The 16,615-nt window shown below is 30.2% G+C and overlaps 1 protein-coding gene across 2 annotated transcripts in view; it reads right to left on the bottom strand.

Moving 5' to 3' along the window:
• Positions 1-16,615, bottom strand: part of LOC107437018 (kyphoscoliosis peptidase) — a 108,600-nt gene that overhangs the window by 32,783 nt on the left and 59,202 nt on the right. The gene's annotated exons all lie outside the window — the stretch shown is intronic.

The raw sequence follows: 16,615 nt of genomic DNA, 5'->3' as shown, positions 1-16,615 counted from the left end.
CGAATATGAAAACCTTTGGTATTAATGTAATTTAACATTTAATTAACAAATAATTTGATGCATTGAAACAGATGTCAACCGGCTGTATGGTGGTCTATTAGTTGACTTTATATCAGGAAGGTCACTGGTTCGAATCTCGCTTCAGAACTGCTTAAAAGAACGGCAATGGAGAAAAACAAATAGTTCTATGACGATTCCTTCAAACGTAATGATTTTCGATGCTTCAAAAATCACGAAAAATCACACAAAAAATAGAATAATTTAAGAATTAATCAAATTTCTAAGAAGCTGGCTCTTGATACAAACCAGAGGATATACAGCTACCTTAATGCCAAATTTCTCTGACGTATCTTGATCTAATCTGTTTTAGTTTTGCTACAGAAAATTTCTGTTAACTTGTTTTTTCTGTAAGATGCGGATAATCTCCAGCAACTTTGCTGTCAGAAATTTTCCGTAATCTGAGGTAATTTTCTTTGTAGTGTATACACTATATCATAAAACATATTTCAGTGAGAACTTTGCATAGATTTGAATTGTCAATTAATTATTATATTAATTTGCATAATAAAAAATATTACTACTGTCCCATCTAGTATTTCTTTATTATTTGTCGCATAAATTATTATAGTGAAATTAGTAGCATAGTAGAAAACCTTCGCCCCCTAAATAGTAGAGCAAAATTTATTAACTTTTTAAAATTGCAAAACAAAATTTTCTTACACATTTTGACAAACCTTCATTTTTACTACATATTTAAATTTTTTTATAAAAGTTGTTATTGACTAAATTAGTTCATAATTCAAAATTTCAGTAAGGTATTTTTCAAAACCTTTATGTTAATGTGTTCTATAAATGATAAAAATAAATTATAAAAATAAAATTGTAATTCTTTGTTAATAAGTCCTGAATACCAAAAATCATCATATATCACAGCAACTTATGCTCCAACTTTCATCTCACCAGATCTTAAATTGAAAGAAATTGATTGGTTATAGTTGGTGTAAACTGAAACTGTTTCCCAGATCTGTTGAAACACAAATGATACACTTCAGATAGCTCAGCGCATGCACGTTATATTCCTTCTAATGCTATAGAAAATAAATAAATAAATTACTCATTTTTACTTGATTTTTAAACAGCCTTGTTTATAAAATATTTACATTAAAAAAATCGGTAAAAATATGAATTAAGATCTCTCTAATAGCTAATTTTGTTCCGACCGATTAAATGTATTCTTATAATGGGGGAAAATTGATAAAATGTTAAGAAATTTGCCTAAAACTGGTTTGGGTCAATAATCTCATTATGTTTTAAATAAAAAATCCAAGTAAACTGAAGTGGTAAGATATTAAAAAACTTCACTAAAATTATACTAGTTGTATACAACAGTCGACATGTTTCAAGCCCTCAAAAACAGGCGCTCATTCTTAAGACTTGCCAGATGCGAATGAAAAGAAATAAAAGTGATTTGTAATCTAAATCTTAATATTTCCAACGAAAAAATGGAAAAATAACGGCGAGAAACAATACTAAAAAAACTACAGTAACTAAGAGAGGAAACAAAAAGATGAAAAACAGAGCAAGAAAAACTCCAGTGGTGGAGTGAATCAGTGTAAAATGCCTTTTCACGCTCAATGAAGAGTTGGTGAGGAACTTATGACGTTAACAAGAGATACCAGCATTTATATCAATAAAATAAGATTCCAGAGCATCAAGATGCGTTGATGTGACTGGGATGGAAATAATTTTGGTATTGTCGAAATTGAATTTATGCCGAAGATTCCAACAATTCGCTTCAATTGCTGATTTCTCGTATTCTTGATAACCGACATAACTATCGTGCTCTTAAGTCTAAATTTTAAAGCGTCTCCATTATTTAGTCAAGTAAAATCTCATTATTTGTCTTTAAAATAGCTTTTGGAAAGTTATGAAAAAATTTAATAAAAACTAAACTATAAAATTATAATGGAATATGAAAGAGGGGCCAGTAGTAACGACAAATAAAATATTTCTAACTTTTTAATTAATTTGGATGTGAAAATCGTTAACATATAGTGTGAAAATTTAATGTATTTTTCCTGTATATAATGAATAAAGAGGTTTAAAAATTTTCCATTCCTATTTAGATAAACCCTTTTTTGGTCCATTTAAAAACATTTATAGGGAGGGACAGTTGTGACAAGTAAAATATGGGTTTTTCTTACACTGTGCAATTACAAAATGCATTAAACATCTCTAGTAAACATATAGCTACAAAAATTTGCTCAATATTTGTTTATAGTCCTTTGTATATGTAAGTAAAGTGTATTTTCTGGCACTAAGGATATGGACAGAAGCGATATTTTACCCATTCATATTGAGTCATAATATTTAATTGTTCTAAAATGTGTAATTTAATTATAATAGTTTTTTTGATAATGTGCATATAAAAAAAAATAGAATGGATACAAATGTCACACTTAGCGGACCCATGATATATGTATATAATTATTTGTTATGGTTAAAGTAATAAATCTGGATATTATTAACCATCGCCAGTGAAGTTTGACTACTGTTGTTAATTATTGCAACTTTGCGTAATTTTTATCTACTCTAGCTTATATTTATGTTTACGTGCCATGATAAAAAATCAGTAGTAGGATTTATACTTATGTTTTAATTGAAAAAGTAATAGCTTTAAAATGTGCTATATATTAAGTATAACACAAAATTCACAACTAGACAAATTATAATTATTTTCAATTAATAGATACCGCACAGTAAAAAAAGAGGCAATGGGCATAGCAGTTAATCTGTATCTAAGGCATTGAAAAAGGTGGCAATATTTTTTGGAATTTTTTTTTCAGTAATCGAAATTACTTTTTAATTATTTTATTTACAACCGTCGCTAAACAGCCGACCCAATTTTTGTGTTTAAGACTACTAATGTTCAACTACGTAGCCTTGTAATTTTGATCCCATTCCAGAAGACAAGAGGATCAAGTATTAGGAGAAATTTGCCTTCTTATACCCACATTTGCGTTAAATGGAGATGAAGACCACGAGAAACTGTTAGCCTGACGGCAGGAGGACTCTAACTCAGGATCCGTCTACTACTGAGAATATTTCACTTCAGCACTGTGGTCGGTGTAAGCCGGAATTCGTACCGACCAGCCATTGCTGAGATTTGAATCCGGTTCACCTCATTGGAAGCCATATGAGAAAAGGGTTTTTGATCCCCCTGCTCCTAGCCAAAATAATTTGCGAACCCCAAGTATACTTGTTAGATTTACTTTTTATACAGATTCTAAAAGTATATATAAAGTGTTGTATTTACTGAGAACCGGTATAATTGTAAAAAGTAAGGTAGAAAAATTGCTGGAAATTTTTTTTAAGAGGGTAGCAGCACACAAGTTTAACAATGTCATTTCCTTTTAAAACAGCTTTCTCTTTTTCACGTATAATAATGTAGAATATAATTTAAATCTTTTTACTATTTATATATTAAATACAGACAACTATAACTTAAAAGTTTTATTTTCAAATAACTAATAAATTAACTTTACTTGAATTGTATTTCATTTTTCTCATTCAGTATTTTTCATACCTTTGCAAAAAGTTTAAAAAGGCTACCGGTTAGATTGAAAATTTTTTTTTCTCTAATAGCTTTTTAAGTAAGTCTGTAATTTGAACTGACAGTATTTTAATTGATACTCATTTCAATCGGTAATCTTTAGAGAAAAACGAGAAATGCATCTTAATATGACAATATTAAAACACCACGACATTTCCTAGTTTTAGTGATTCTGAATAATATTCAGACATTTCTATATTAATGTATATTAGCTTTAGCTCATAATGATAATAACATTTTGTATTATCATGTGCTCTTGGTATACCACTTTGTAAATTAAGAAAATCCAAAATATTAGTAAAAACGTTAATACTACGTGTGAAATTTAAGAAAGTCGTCTTTCATTAGACCATTTAATGTGTAAAAATTAAAAGAACAGAATTATATTTTATATTCTAAATTTGGTTTTCAATGTGTAAAATTTTTGGAAATCAAAAAATATTCGTAAAAACGCTAATATTAAGTGTGAAATTTAAAAAAAAACGTTTTTCATTTAGACTCTGCAATTTAATGTGTAAAAAATTAAAAGAGCAGAATTATATTTTATATTCTAAATTTGGTGACAAAAGGCAGCAACTTTAATCGTGTACAGCTCACTCACGCGAATTGTAAAACAGAAATTTCGTTAACTTCTAAGCTCTTTTGAGAAATCTTCTTTAACATATTTCAGAACAATTTTCACATTTTTTCTCCTGGCCAGAATCCAGAAATATGTAGTGGCACAATGACCACTGGAGTTCTCAAAGGTATTGGAAACTGGGTTAGAAAAAGTAAAAAAAAAAAAAAAATTGCAATTACACAGAGAGTAGATGAAAGGACTAAGATGAATGTCGAAAAAGTTACGTGATTATTTGCTGTTTTACTTTGAGCTGATTTGATGATTACTATTTACTGAGTTAATTTAGTCATGAATTTCATCTTTTCTTTTTGAAGTTTAATAGGATTTTTTAATTAGATGAAGAGTAATACTAAATATGATATTAGAGAATAATTATCACAATATACTATAATTTAATGAATTGGGTAATTTTCTTGAGTAAAGAGTTTTAAATATATTCAAACGTTTTTATAGTTCTTGATATTTACAATTTGAAATAGTATTTTACAATTTGTTAAATCTTTTTAATTGTAGAGAAATAATTTTTTTTGAAATTAATCTAATTTTTACTGAATTTTTTTAAAAAGAAAAAATAACTTCGAATTTTTTTAAAAAGAAAAAAAAAACTATTTTTTTTTCATACTGTTATTTATTATACTTATAATTATACTCCTTATTTTTATAGTTTATTATTTTAGTAAATAATGTATAATAAGAGTTTTATAGGAAGTAATGAATAGCATTGTTCTACATGTCAATATAATAGACAATAATTTATAAAATTACTAAAAGGTAGCAGTTAAAAATGAGGCATTTTCATTTTAAACAATTAGAAATTTTCAGCTTAATTCCCATTTCAGAGTTTTTCGAAAAATTTCTTGTCAAATAAATATAGTTTCAGAGCAATTAAATTTCGATAATTAAAGAATTATCGAAAAAAAAGTGCTGAATTCAATCATCAAATTAAAATTCAGAAAACATTATACCGTGTGAAAATTAAATATCGATAATAATACATCGGAAGTTACTTTAAAAAGAAGACGAGTACACGTATTTAACTATAAATAATGAGTAAAAAGCATTAAAAAGTATAAGCACGAAACAAAAAAAGCAATGAATTTAAAGGACACTTGGAAAAAATTGAAAATTGAAAATAAAAATTTTTTTGTGGAAAAAATGTGAAAACAAAAATTAAAATGATTACTGATCAAATTCATATTTTTTTTGCAAATAATTTGATCTATTTTGTTGAGCAATTGCCCCAAACATCAAAGCTAATACTTAAATTATTTAGTTTGATTGAATAAATATTTTTTCCCTGCATTTCTTAATTTGTTATTCAGTTTAATCTTTTTTTGTTGAACAATTTAAGTTTTACTGGTGATATACTTATTTATTTTGTATTGCAGTGAATTTCAAATCAATTTTTACACAAATCTGCTTTTATTGAGCATTTTGTCAATCATCCTTGTTGTTTTAAATTAAAACCTATTGGCCAAGTCAATAAGGTGTTTTGTCGGTACCTAGGGACAACCTATTTTTTTCATTTGTTAGATATTAAATTAGATAAGATTAGATGTTAGACATATTTTCTCTCAGCCCACAACGTTTACTTCCCTTACATACATTTCGTCTTAACCATTAACAAAGCATACATTTAATAATTTATTATAGTTCTTATAATCGTGACTATTTATTTGAAATTAGGCTTTATTTTCTGAAACACAATGAACTGATCGTGAGACACGTTAAATTTAGTCACTGAAGTCAAGTATCAGTGGCTGCGAGCGGGTGGGTGACCACTTTGATCAGCCTGCAAAGGGACCAAGGGTGCGTGATATGTGTCCTTGTTAAACTGTTCTACCGTAAAAATACACGATTTTGCATGCAAGTAGTCACCAATTTTGCCACTATGCCTAGTTCCACGCAAATAAAGTACTAGTATTATCACATTAAACTCTGTTCTTTTAGTAAGCTAAGTACTCGTAATATAATACTTTTACTTGAATTTACCATAATATGAAAAAGCTAGAATTTAAATTTGTATTGTATGAGGTTTACAAGGATTGGGAGAAAATACGTTTTACTAAGCATTGTTCAAAATGGAAAAAATAAATAAATAAAAAGAGTTTGTTCAGTTTAGAAAGTAAAGACATCAAAGACATTAAAAATTTTAGATATTAAAGATTTCAGATATTAAAGAGAGCTTAAAATTTTATTTAATTTTGTGGAAAATGGATTTGGATGAAATTCACTGAAATTATGATATAATGTTTATTTTTTTATCAAATATCTAAGTAGACAAAATGCCTATCTATAAATGTTAGTAATCAATAATAACTTAAAAGTCTAATAAGGAAGGCATTCGAAGTGTCACTTACAAACAAGAAGAATTTTTTATACGGTTTTTTAATTGTTAGGAAATAACAGACATTTTGTCTATTTTGAAATGGTTACAGAGACATAAATTATTGAAATTTAGACTGAAGAATTTAAAAGAATTGCAGAAATTTTGCCAATATGCGCGATGCAGTTGGAAGAATCACATTTAGGGTATCATCTGACTAGTGAAAAAACATGATTTTGTATTGAATTTATTGTAAATTTAAAATTCTTTTAGCTTTCTGAAAATACTTTAATTGTGTTTGAACTCTAATTATTTACAAAGTTATAGCAGTTTTACTGCAAGGTGATAAAAGAAAATAAACTAATGATTTTAGGTCTTCAAATGCTAAGAGAAAAAGGTATAATTTCATATTTTATGCATGTTTTTTCGCTAAGACAAGAGCGGAAATTTTTAAAAACTTAGTTTAAAACATAGTTGACAGCTTTCTAAATAAAATCGTCAAAAGATTTTTTTTAGGCAATAGAAAATTTTGACTGTGTTTAGCGTATACGCAAAAATTGCCTGATTTTTACCAAAAAATAGCCATTTAAAAAAAATTTTTTTTGCTACTTTTATACACATAATAAAACAAATAAACTAGTTTTTTTTTAAAATTTTATAATAATATTCAAGAAAAAGCTAAAGCCTGATACCTTAAAATAAATATGAAAAATTTATTTCAAACAACTTCTCGTTAGAGTTCTAATTCCGCTAACAAATTTTCATTATGAAAAATTTATAAGATCTGTAAAATGCAATTTATGGGAGAACTTTTGTATTTTGAATCAGAACAATAGAAAAATTTTGCCCTTTAAAAAGCAAATATTACAGCCTCTGAATAAGTTTTAATTTAACTAAAGTTTAACTAAAAGTTAAACAGAAGTAACCTTATGAGTCACCAATGCTCTTCGACTGCGGAATGATTTAAGCTTGGCGACGCATTCAAGGAAAAAATTGTATATTTAACCTTGTATTCAAAATTGTATTCAAAGTAAAAACTGTATTATATAACATCAATAATTGCTTTTAAATTAGACAAAATGTATATGATTTTCAAACCTAAAAAACTATCTGTAAAACATTTCTGCCTGATTAGTGACTCGAGTACCTGCCTTTAAGTTTTTGTTATTTTTTATTTAAATTTGTTTTTATTTTGAACACATAAATCTTCTGAAAGTTACCCATTAACAGTAAATGAATTGATTAGCAAAACATTTCTAGAACTTATAGCATTGACATCTGAAATGATCAGTAAGCTCTGAACAAACAGCTATTTAAAAAATACGTTAAAGGAACTTGGCTGAATTGCAGTTAGGTTGGATACTTGTTTAGCAAAAGAAGGTAAATGTTTTTATCAACTAATTTTAAACCTTTCACAAAGTAAAGAAATTACAATGGCTATTTATGAAACTAAGAGGGCTGTTTTTTTAAGTGAGGGCCGTTTTATTTTGTACACTAATAGGTGTATCGTAACGAGTGCTTGCATCGTGTCCTGGCATTCCTTGGGAGCAACTGTGCTCAGTTAAAGCTGTGTATGGTCAGTCTTTAAAAGATTTAACAAATCGCCCACTGTGTATGAGGTACGGTCAGTGATGCAATTTTAGTTGTCTACATTCACCGGCAGAATCTTCCTACAGGCATGCTGACAGGAAATTTTGCTACTTCATGAGCATGACTCTCTCCACAGGTCAGCTTTATTGTTTGGCTTTCGGATCACCCCTCAATACAGCACAGACCTTGCTCTAAGTGATTTTCATCTTTTCCGATTTTTCAAACATCATTTTGGCGGCAACCAACGATGACGATGACGTGTAAACGGTCGTGACCTCTTGGTTATTGGAGCAGGGTATTCTAAATCTAGTTGTAAGGTATGATAAATGTTTAAGCAAACTTGGCAACTATTTTGATAAAAGAGAGAAACGAATGTAGAATCAAAAAATTACATTTGCTTCTCGGAAATTCTCTTTCGTTTGGTTTTCAAACGACCCTTACTTTACCTTAAAACTCACCGCATATTATGAGCTGACTTCTAGATCAATCTTGATTATGTGTCTGCTAACTATGCAGATGGTTGTGAAAGAAAATATTTGAAAATGAGTCATAAAGCAATGTCGATGCTCACAGTACTGAATTTGTAAAGTCAACTGTTTGATTTGGGAGCTAGCCAAATTATCCCCCGAATGAAGAAACTATAATAAAGTATTTTATGTCACTGGCGTTGTTCAGTTCATCTATGATAAAAAAAAAGGCATTTAGTGACTTTGTATTATTCGTCTCTCATTGTATCTTTTGATGTTGTCAATGCTGTCAATGTTGCTTATGGTGTGTACGGTGTTGCTTTAAGGTGTTATGCGCAAAAAAGGTGTAATCTTTGCGTTAAAATACGACTACATAAAAACTTTTATCGTGTCTTTAATTTCTTCCTATATTTTCTCATTTTTGACTTTCATTGGTTGGTCATTATTGCATTTCTTTGAGTTCGTCGCATATTAGCATTCCATAAGCTACATTAATACAAATGACAGCTAAGTTATGAATATGAAATCTTTTTGGCCAAATGCTATAAGAAATACTGTTCTAAAAGCTCGTAACTGGGTAAATCCTTAATACATTATTTTTTAAACATATGTAGTACCTAATGCATGCAATAAGGTTTGGTTGTGTACGTCACACAAGAACTACACTATTGGACTATCGGTGATGATCGTACATTCATCTTTTACGATGATATAAAGTGAGTATTTTATTCTTATAACTTTACAACCGTCGTTGAACAGCAGACCCAATTTCTGGGTTTACTACTACTAATGTTCAACTCCGTAACCTTCTAATTTTGAACCCAATCTAGAGGACAAGGGAACTCCTGGATCAAGTAATGGGAGAAATTTACCTTCGTGGATTTCTTTTTAATGGAACTAACCCGCATTTGTGTTACATGGAGAGGAAAACCACGAGAACCTCCCACGGTAAGCCTGACAACAAAAAGGGAATCTAATCCATGATCCGTCTACCTCTGAGGATATTTCATGTCAACACTGTAGTCGGTGCGAGCTGGATGCGGATTCCTACCTACCAGTCATACCTGGGATTCGAACCCGGTTCACCTCATTGAAAGTCGAATGCTCTTTCCCCTGAGCCATCGTCGCTCAAAGAGAGTATTTTTTTATTTTATAACCGTCTTTGAACAGTCGATCCAATTTCTTATGGGTTTACGACTACTAATTTTCAACTCCGCAGCTTTGTAAGTTTGAATCCAATCTAGAAGACGAGGGAACTCCTGGATCGAGTATTGAGAGAAATTTGCTTTCGTGGATGACTTTTTGATGGAGCTAAACTGCATTTGCGTTACATGGAGAGGAAGACCACGAGAACCTCCCATGGGTTAGCCTGACGGCAAGGGGACTCTAATCCATGTTCCGTCTACCACTGAGGATATTTCACGTCAGCACTGTGGTCGGTGCAAGCCGGAATTCGTATTGACTGGGATTCGAACCCGGTTCTCCTCATTGGGAGGCGAACGCTCTATCATCTGAGCCATCGCGTCTCAAAGAGAGAGGCAGACCATAATAGATGTCGGGTAATAGTAATCTCGCTCCTTTTTTCCTGCTCTGAAACTACTTTAGGCATAACATTAGAGTGAACAACTAAGACACGATCGAAGAAAGTACGGTTTGACCCAGCCACGGAGAATCGTCCCCAAACCATGGAAAACGATACAGCACCGATTAGGCAGTACATGTACAGTCATATTATTAGACGCACTATAAGTATCTTAATTATCAAGTGATACTATACAGCTTTATTGTTTTCACGCGACTCAAACATTTATTTAGGTTCGCGTGTCAATTGATTAACATTGTAATGCAATATGTTAAAAATAAATACAAATGGGAAGTATATAAAAAAAAACCATTACATGCGTATTTAAATATAAAAGCATATAAACTCCTACAGTGTGTCTAATTATTATAATGAACTAATGTAATACCTGATATAATTTATTCAATCGTCCAATTTATATTACATATCCTCAAATTTAACCAATTCATACAATTCAAACCAATTTCAGTCGAGTAAAATCTGATAATTAAGATTTTACATAGAATTTTGTCGTGCATGGCCTGTAATAATAAAATACAGATTGATTATTTAGCATAAGATGTTTAAAAATATTATCCTCTAATGACCTTTATTAAAATAATGCATCATAAGCGTTTATTTGTGTAAAAAGTGTAAATATTTAACGCATAGATGGCCCGAACAAATAATTGAGAAACTAGAAAATTGAAAAATATGTCATATTTAGGAACTTTGATAAAACTACGCTGCGCTACTGAATACAACAGGAAAGTAGCACTGCTTAAGATCAGTACTACGATACAGTACTACGAACCAACCAATGTAAAGGATACATGTTTGTGAACAAATGGTACCATTAAGAACATGAAAAAATCAATATATCCTTTATCTTGAACTCTTAATTTTATTAGCTTCTATAGGAAAACTTCTTCTGTTTAAGTTAAAACCCCATTATCAGGGTGTAAACTATACCTTTTTTTCATGCTATTGCATTTTTTGAATTTTGGAAAAGCTGTGGAGATCTATCTAGAAGTTGAAAGTGGCACGCATATTTTTTTGTTCTTTCAGATAGTGACACTCTTCCCAAAAAGGTTTGCCACCCGTGATTTGACACATTCCTTCAAAAAACTAGAGCACCTTATTATTCTATCTAAATAGGAAGGTCAATCGATAATTGGAATGAAATTGGGGCAAAAGGAATTTCGTGAGATGAAATTTACCCTAAAAATATCGATTGAAAAGTTTTTTTTTACCTAATAATGCGGTCAATTCATTTTTTGTAAGAATCATTGAATATAGAAAAAAAAAAAAACATTATTCAAGGATAAATATAAAATCGTCAACAAATATTATAAAGGGAGAAAGCAATAAAATGCAATCAATCTAGTTTTGAGTTCAATCACCATTTTCGGATAATAAGGTTATTTACTTCATTTTAAAATGTAACTTATTTTCATGTAAATGTAACTTATCTACAAAAATTCATCTGTATTGGTATCGATCTGTTATTCATTATTTTGTATATTTCTTAAATATATATTTTATGTATATTTCTTAAATATATATTTTATGTACATTTTGTAAATATATATTTTATGTATATTTCTTAAATATATATTTTATGTATATTTCTTAAATATATAGGATCTGTATATTTCTTAATATATGTATATTTCTTCAAATCTACTACATACAAAAGAAATGAATAAAAAGATTTCATTACTCCAGTCAAAGTTTTCCTTTCAATAAAAGTTATTGAGGAAGCAGATAAGTAAAAAGAATTGAAAGAAACTACAAAGTTTAAACTAAAAGTGTATAGTTATAAAAAAAGATAGTTCTTAAGCCTTTTTGAAAATTATCGTACTTAAACAATATATAGTGTTAAGAAACAAGTCCACCATTGGTACAAGGAGTCTCTTTGAAAGGAGACCACCCGCCCATCTAAAAGGTTTACTATTTTATCTGCCACTTCCGCCGATCATATCTTCTCTGGGAAGACCTTTTTTGGTCTTCATTGAGGTCAACTGGTTCAACAACAACAACAAAGTTTCGTTCCTCCCCTCGGAAGATGCTGCTCATTTAACGACCTGTGAACCCAAGTCACGGAGGCGATCCCTTTATAAGGAGGGCCACATTCATGCCCTGAGTGGAATTCGAACCCACAACCATAGGTGCGCACGGTGAAGGCCACTTGGCCGGCAGTTTAGTAGATATTAATATACTAACAAATTATCTAAGTACAATGTTAAAAAAAATTTTGCCACCATTTTAACTAACTTTATTAACTAACTTAGCTTTTTTAACTAACAGTAAACTTAACTTTTTTACAGAGCATCTAGTCACGTTTAATATTTATATTTTCACTATTGTAGTTCTTTTTTTTAAATTATTCATTCATTCTTTGCATGTTTTTTTATTGACTACACAAATTTTTATTTGCATCAGAATTAATTTAAAAGCTTCTTTGTGAAACCTTTTCGTTCAAAAAAACAAGCACATTTTTAGTAGTATATTCACCCTAATTCTTTCAAAAAAATTTCTATTTTGCTAACTTTATATTGTTATTTTCGAGATAGCTACAATTACCATGCAATTATATGAAATTGAAAAAATAACAATTGTTTGATAGAATTAGTGTGAATATGTCACTAAAACTGTGTTTTTTTTTAACGAAATGTTTTTGCAATAAATCGACTAAATTGATTTCAATACTCATGAAAATATGTGTTGTCAGCAAAAAAAAAAACACAAAAAACACAAAAAAACTCCCCAAAAAAAATGAATAAATAGATAAGAAAAAATAACAACAGTAGAAAAGTATATAAAAAATGGGATTCTATGCAGATCTCAAAACCAAAAATGATGGCAGCTGCATCTAGGGGGGGGCAAGCATGTGCATCTTGGTAAGTAAGACATTTTTTTAAATTTTTTATTTTTTACTTTTGCCTTTCTTCAATTGATTTCTCTTAAGATTCTTTGTTGTCAAAAAAAATCTATTAAAGCTTTCCAAATGCGCCTTTAAAAACATTAAATTTATTGCATCATAACCACTGAATTTGATAACATAAAAGCTCGATTTGTATCATAACAGCTCATCCTAAGATGTAACTTATGTCCTAGTTAAAGTAAATTTTTGATGAAATTCTTAAGCATGCATTGTATATATTTTAAGCATATAAATACATTGCACATACTTTCATTGCTAAATGTTAAGATTATTAGAAAATTAAACTTTTATTGCTATGTTTTCCCTTAACGCATTTATATTTTCACCATAAATCCAAAAAAATTCTGAACCTTCTTGTTACTAATGCACCTTACTATAAATATTATTAAGTTATTAAATTGATCAATATACATATTAATAAAATTTCTATTCCTATTAATAAAATAGGCAGCCTTATATTAATAAATTATTTTATAATAGCCGACCCAATTTTTTGGGTTTACGACTAATAATATTCGACCCCGTAGCCTTGTAATTTTGAACAGAATCCAGAAGACAAGGGAACTCCTGGATCAAGTATAGGGAGACCTTCGTGGAGGAACCAACCCACATTTGCATTGCATGTACCACGAAAACCTCCCTTGGTTAGCCTCACGTGAAGGGTACTCATGATCCGTCTACCAATGATGATATTTCACGTCACAAGTCGGAGTTTGAACCCGGTTCACCTGATTGGAAGGCTCTATCCCCATCACGGCTCATATTAATAATATTTCTGTCACTCAAAAATTCTCTGTAACCTGTGTTGCACATTCATATATAGTTTCAAGCCAAAACGCTTCCTTATTATTACTTTAATTGTAATTTTAAATTATTTTTAGTCATCGTTTTAGAATAGAAGTTCTGTTATGAATGAATATGCTTATTACATATTTTAAGAACCACTTGTCCTACAATATTTATAGTTGTTGTCGATTGCCATTAAGGCAGAGGGGGTCCTTTTGTTTTACAGTGGCGCCATCTATGCCCAAGAATTCAGCTTCTACTACACACATACGTATCAGCCCGTTTATAGGGCGGAGCCATTTATACATCCATTCATTTATCCACAGAACGTAATTTTGACCTGAATCAGAGAACGACCAATCTCTCAGTACCCCCAGAGGTATGATTTGTTATGGAAACATGGAGGATTTTGTGATCCGGTGGATTTAATGTGCTCCAGTCTCCATTTACTACGCGGGGAGTCTTCAGCCGGCAGGGATCGAACTTACGACCTCTTGGATATGGATCCAACACCCTACCAACCACGCTATTCCGGCCCCAATATTTATAGTTTTAGTGTAATAACAATTAGGTTCGAAAAATCTGTTTAAGATTATATTCTAATCGCTATCATCAGGTTTTATATACCTATTAGTTTTAATTGTATAAATATAGTGGTGGCCAAACCATTATAAATTAATTTTATTGTACCAAAATTTAATATTAAATTGTAATATTTGTTACCACTTTAAATATTCAAGAAAAATCTATCGCTAAAATGATAGAAGATGGAATTTGCTTGTTTATTAGGCTTTAACAGGACAAAAAATTAGTCACTCTTAGAGAAAGCGTATCTACCACTACAAAATTACAACTACAATTCACTAGTATATAACACATGCTAACTCTACTCTATGTACCTTTTCATAGATGACATGGTCTATAACTACTCGCCCCAACAAAAACATCATTTAATATCATGTAACATAGTCTCTGGATTTGATTAGGAAGTGGGACCACAAGGTTTTGCAGGTACGTTGAATCAAGTTTAAGTCACTCGCTGAGGATTTGAGAGCGCAAATCCCCCGAATAGCGAGGATGCGGCGTTTTACCCGTTGTTCCAACATGTCCCACAAATTTTCGATGGGGTTCAAGTCAAGTGATTTTACAGAAAAGTCGAGAGTGTTCAGAAAACCAGTCACATATTCTTCCAACCTGATGAATTTTTCTGTTGTCATCTTGAAAAACAAGGGAATCGACAGCATACTCTTCATGGAGATGTTGAATGAAAGGCATCATCCAGAATGTTCAAATAAACATGTTATCCTTACGAAAATTTAAGGTATATTTAAGGTATTTTTGAAGTATCAAGGTAGATTTGAGGTAGATTTAAGGTTGCTGAGAAAACAGCAATAAAAATTATACCTCGTAAAGGTTTTAATTAAGGTGTACGAGGTTGATTAATATGTACTTCAGCTTATTTTGAGGTTGTTTAATGTGATTTTCAAGGTATACCAGGATGATTTTCTGACACTTGTAACAAAAGAGTTATTTTTGAGGTATAAATAAATTTACCTTATTTCAACTAAAGAGAGTGAGGTATTTATCGAGGTATATGAAGTCATTTTATTTATACTTAAGCTTATTTTGAGGTTGTTTTAAATTCACTTCATATCAACCAGACTGATGAGGTAGTTTTTAAAGTATACCAGGTTGTTTTTTTTTACACTTGTAGCAAAAGAGGTATTTTTAAGGTATAAAAAAATTTACCTTATTTCAACTAACGAGAGTGAGGTATTTACGAGGTATAAAAAAATATACCTTTTTTCATCTAAAGAGAGTGAGGTATTTATTGAGGTGTATGAAGTCATTTTATTTATACCTAAGGTTGTTTAAAGGTTGTTTAAAGTACACTTAATATCAACTAGCTCACTTCCCAGAGTTCCGTGCTAGCCGGCAAATGGCGTGTGTGTTTACAATGGAAAGTTTCTTCGAAATTCGGTAAGTGTGCTTGAGATTTATTAATTTAGCTTTATCACTTTTAATCAAATATGCTTCAATTTTGAAACTTAAATTTCATTATTTTTGTTTTAAGGACGCGTCCTGATCTTACATTATTTAAGTCGGAGGATATTCTTTGGGGCTATTGTTGTAGGCTTAGCAATAAGACAGAACAATCGAAATATTTCTCGTCGCTGGGTAACGTTACTGGTGAATCGTTACAGCAGGTTACGCATAGTATATTTTATTGTTCGTAATTTATTCAAATATAAGTATTATTTTTGTTTTGCTTAAATGTATATGTTTTAACGTAGCAGTATGTAAGCTGATTGAGTAAAAGGTTCATAATTTCTCTTATAAATGAATCACTGAAAATTGAAAGATTCTTAAAATAGCAATTTTGCATTGAAATTTTATCTGTTGCAAAGTTCATATTGATGTTCATAAGTGAAAAAATGTATAATAACACTGCATTTTAAATCTGATTAACATACAATTTCTTTTTGTAATATATATATATATTTAATGGTCTGTTATCTAAGTGTGCTTTAATGCAAAAAGTGAAGGTGAAAAATAAGAATGGCAAAATTTGTGAGCTCTTAACGAAACTATGAGTCACTTTAAAGCAAATAATTTTTTTTGTTGTTAGATTAAATGGAAAAAAAGCTGACTGTGGAAAGAGTAAACTAACAGAGAAGAAAATGTAACAAAAATTTTGCATTCAGG

Source organism: Parasteatoda tepidariorum, chromosome X1 (assembly GCF_043381705.1).
Source record: "Parasteatoda tepidariorum isolate YZ-2023 chromosome X1, CAS_Ptep_4.0, whole genome shotgun sequence".
NCBI lineage: Eukaryota > Metazoa > Arthropoda > Arachnida > Araneae > Theridiidae > Parasteatoda > Parasteatoda tepidariorum.
This window is presented reverse-complemented; position numbering and strand designations above follow the sequence as displayed.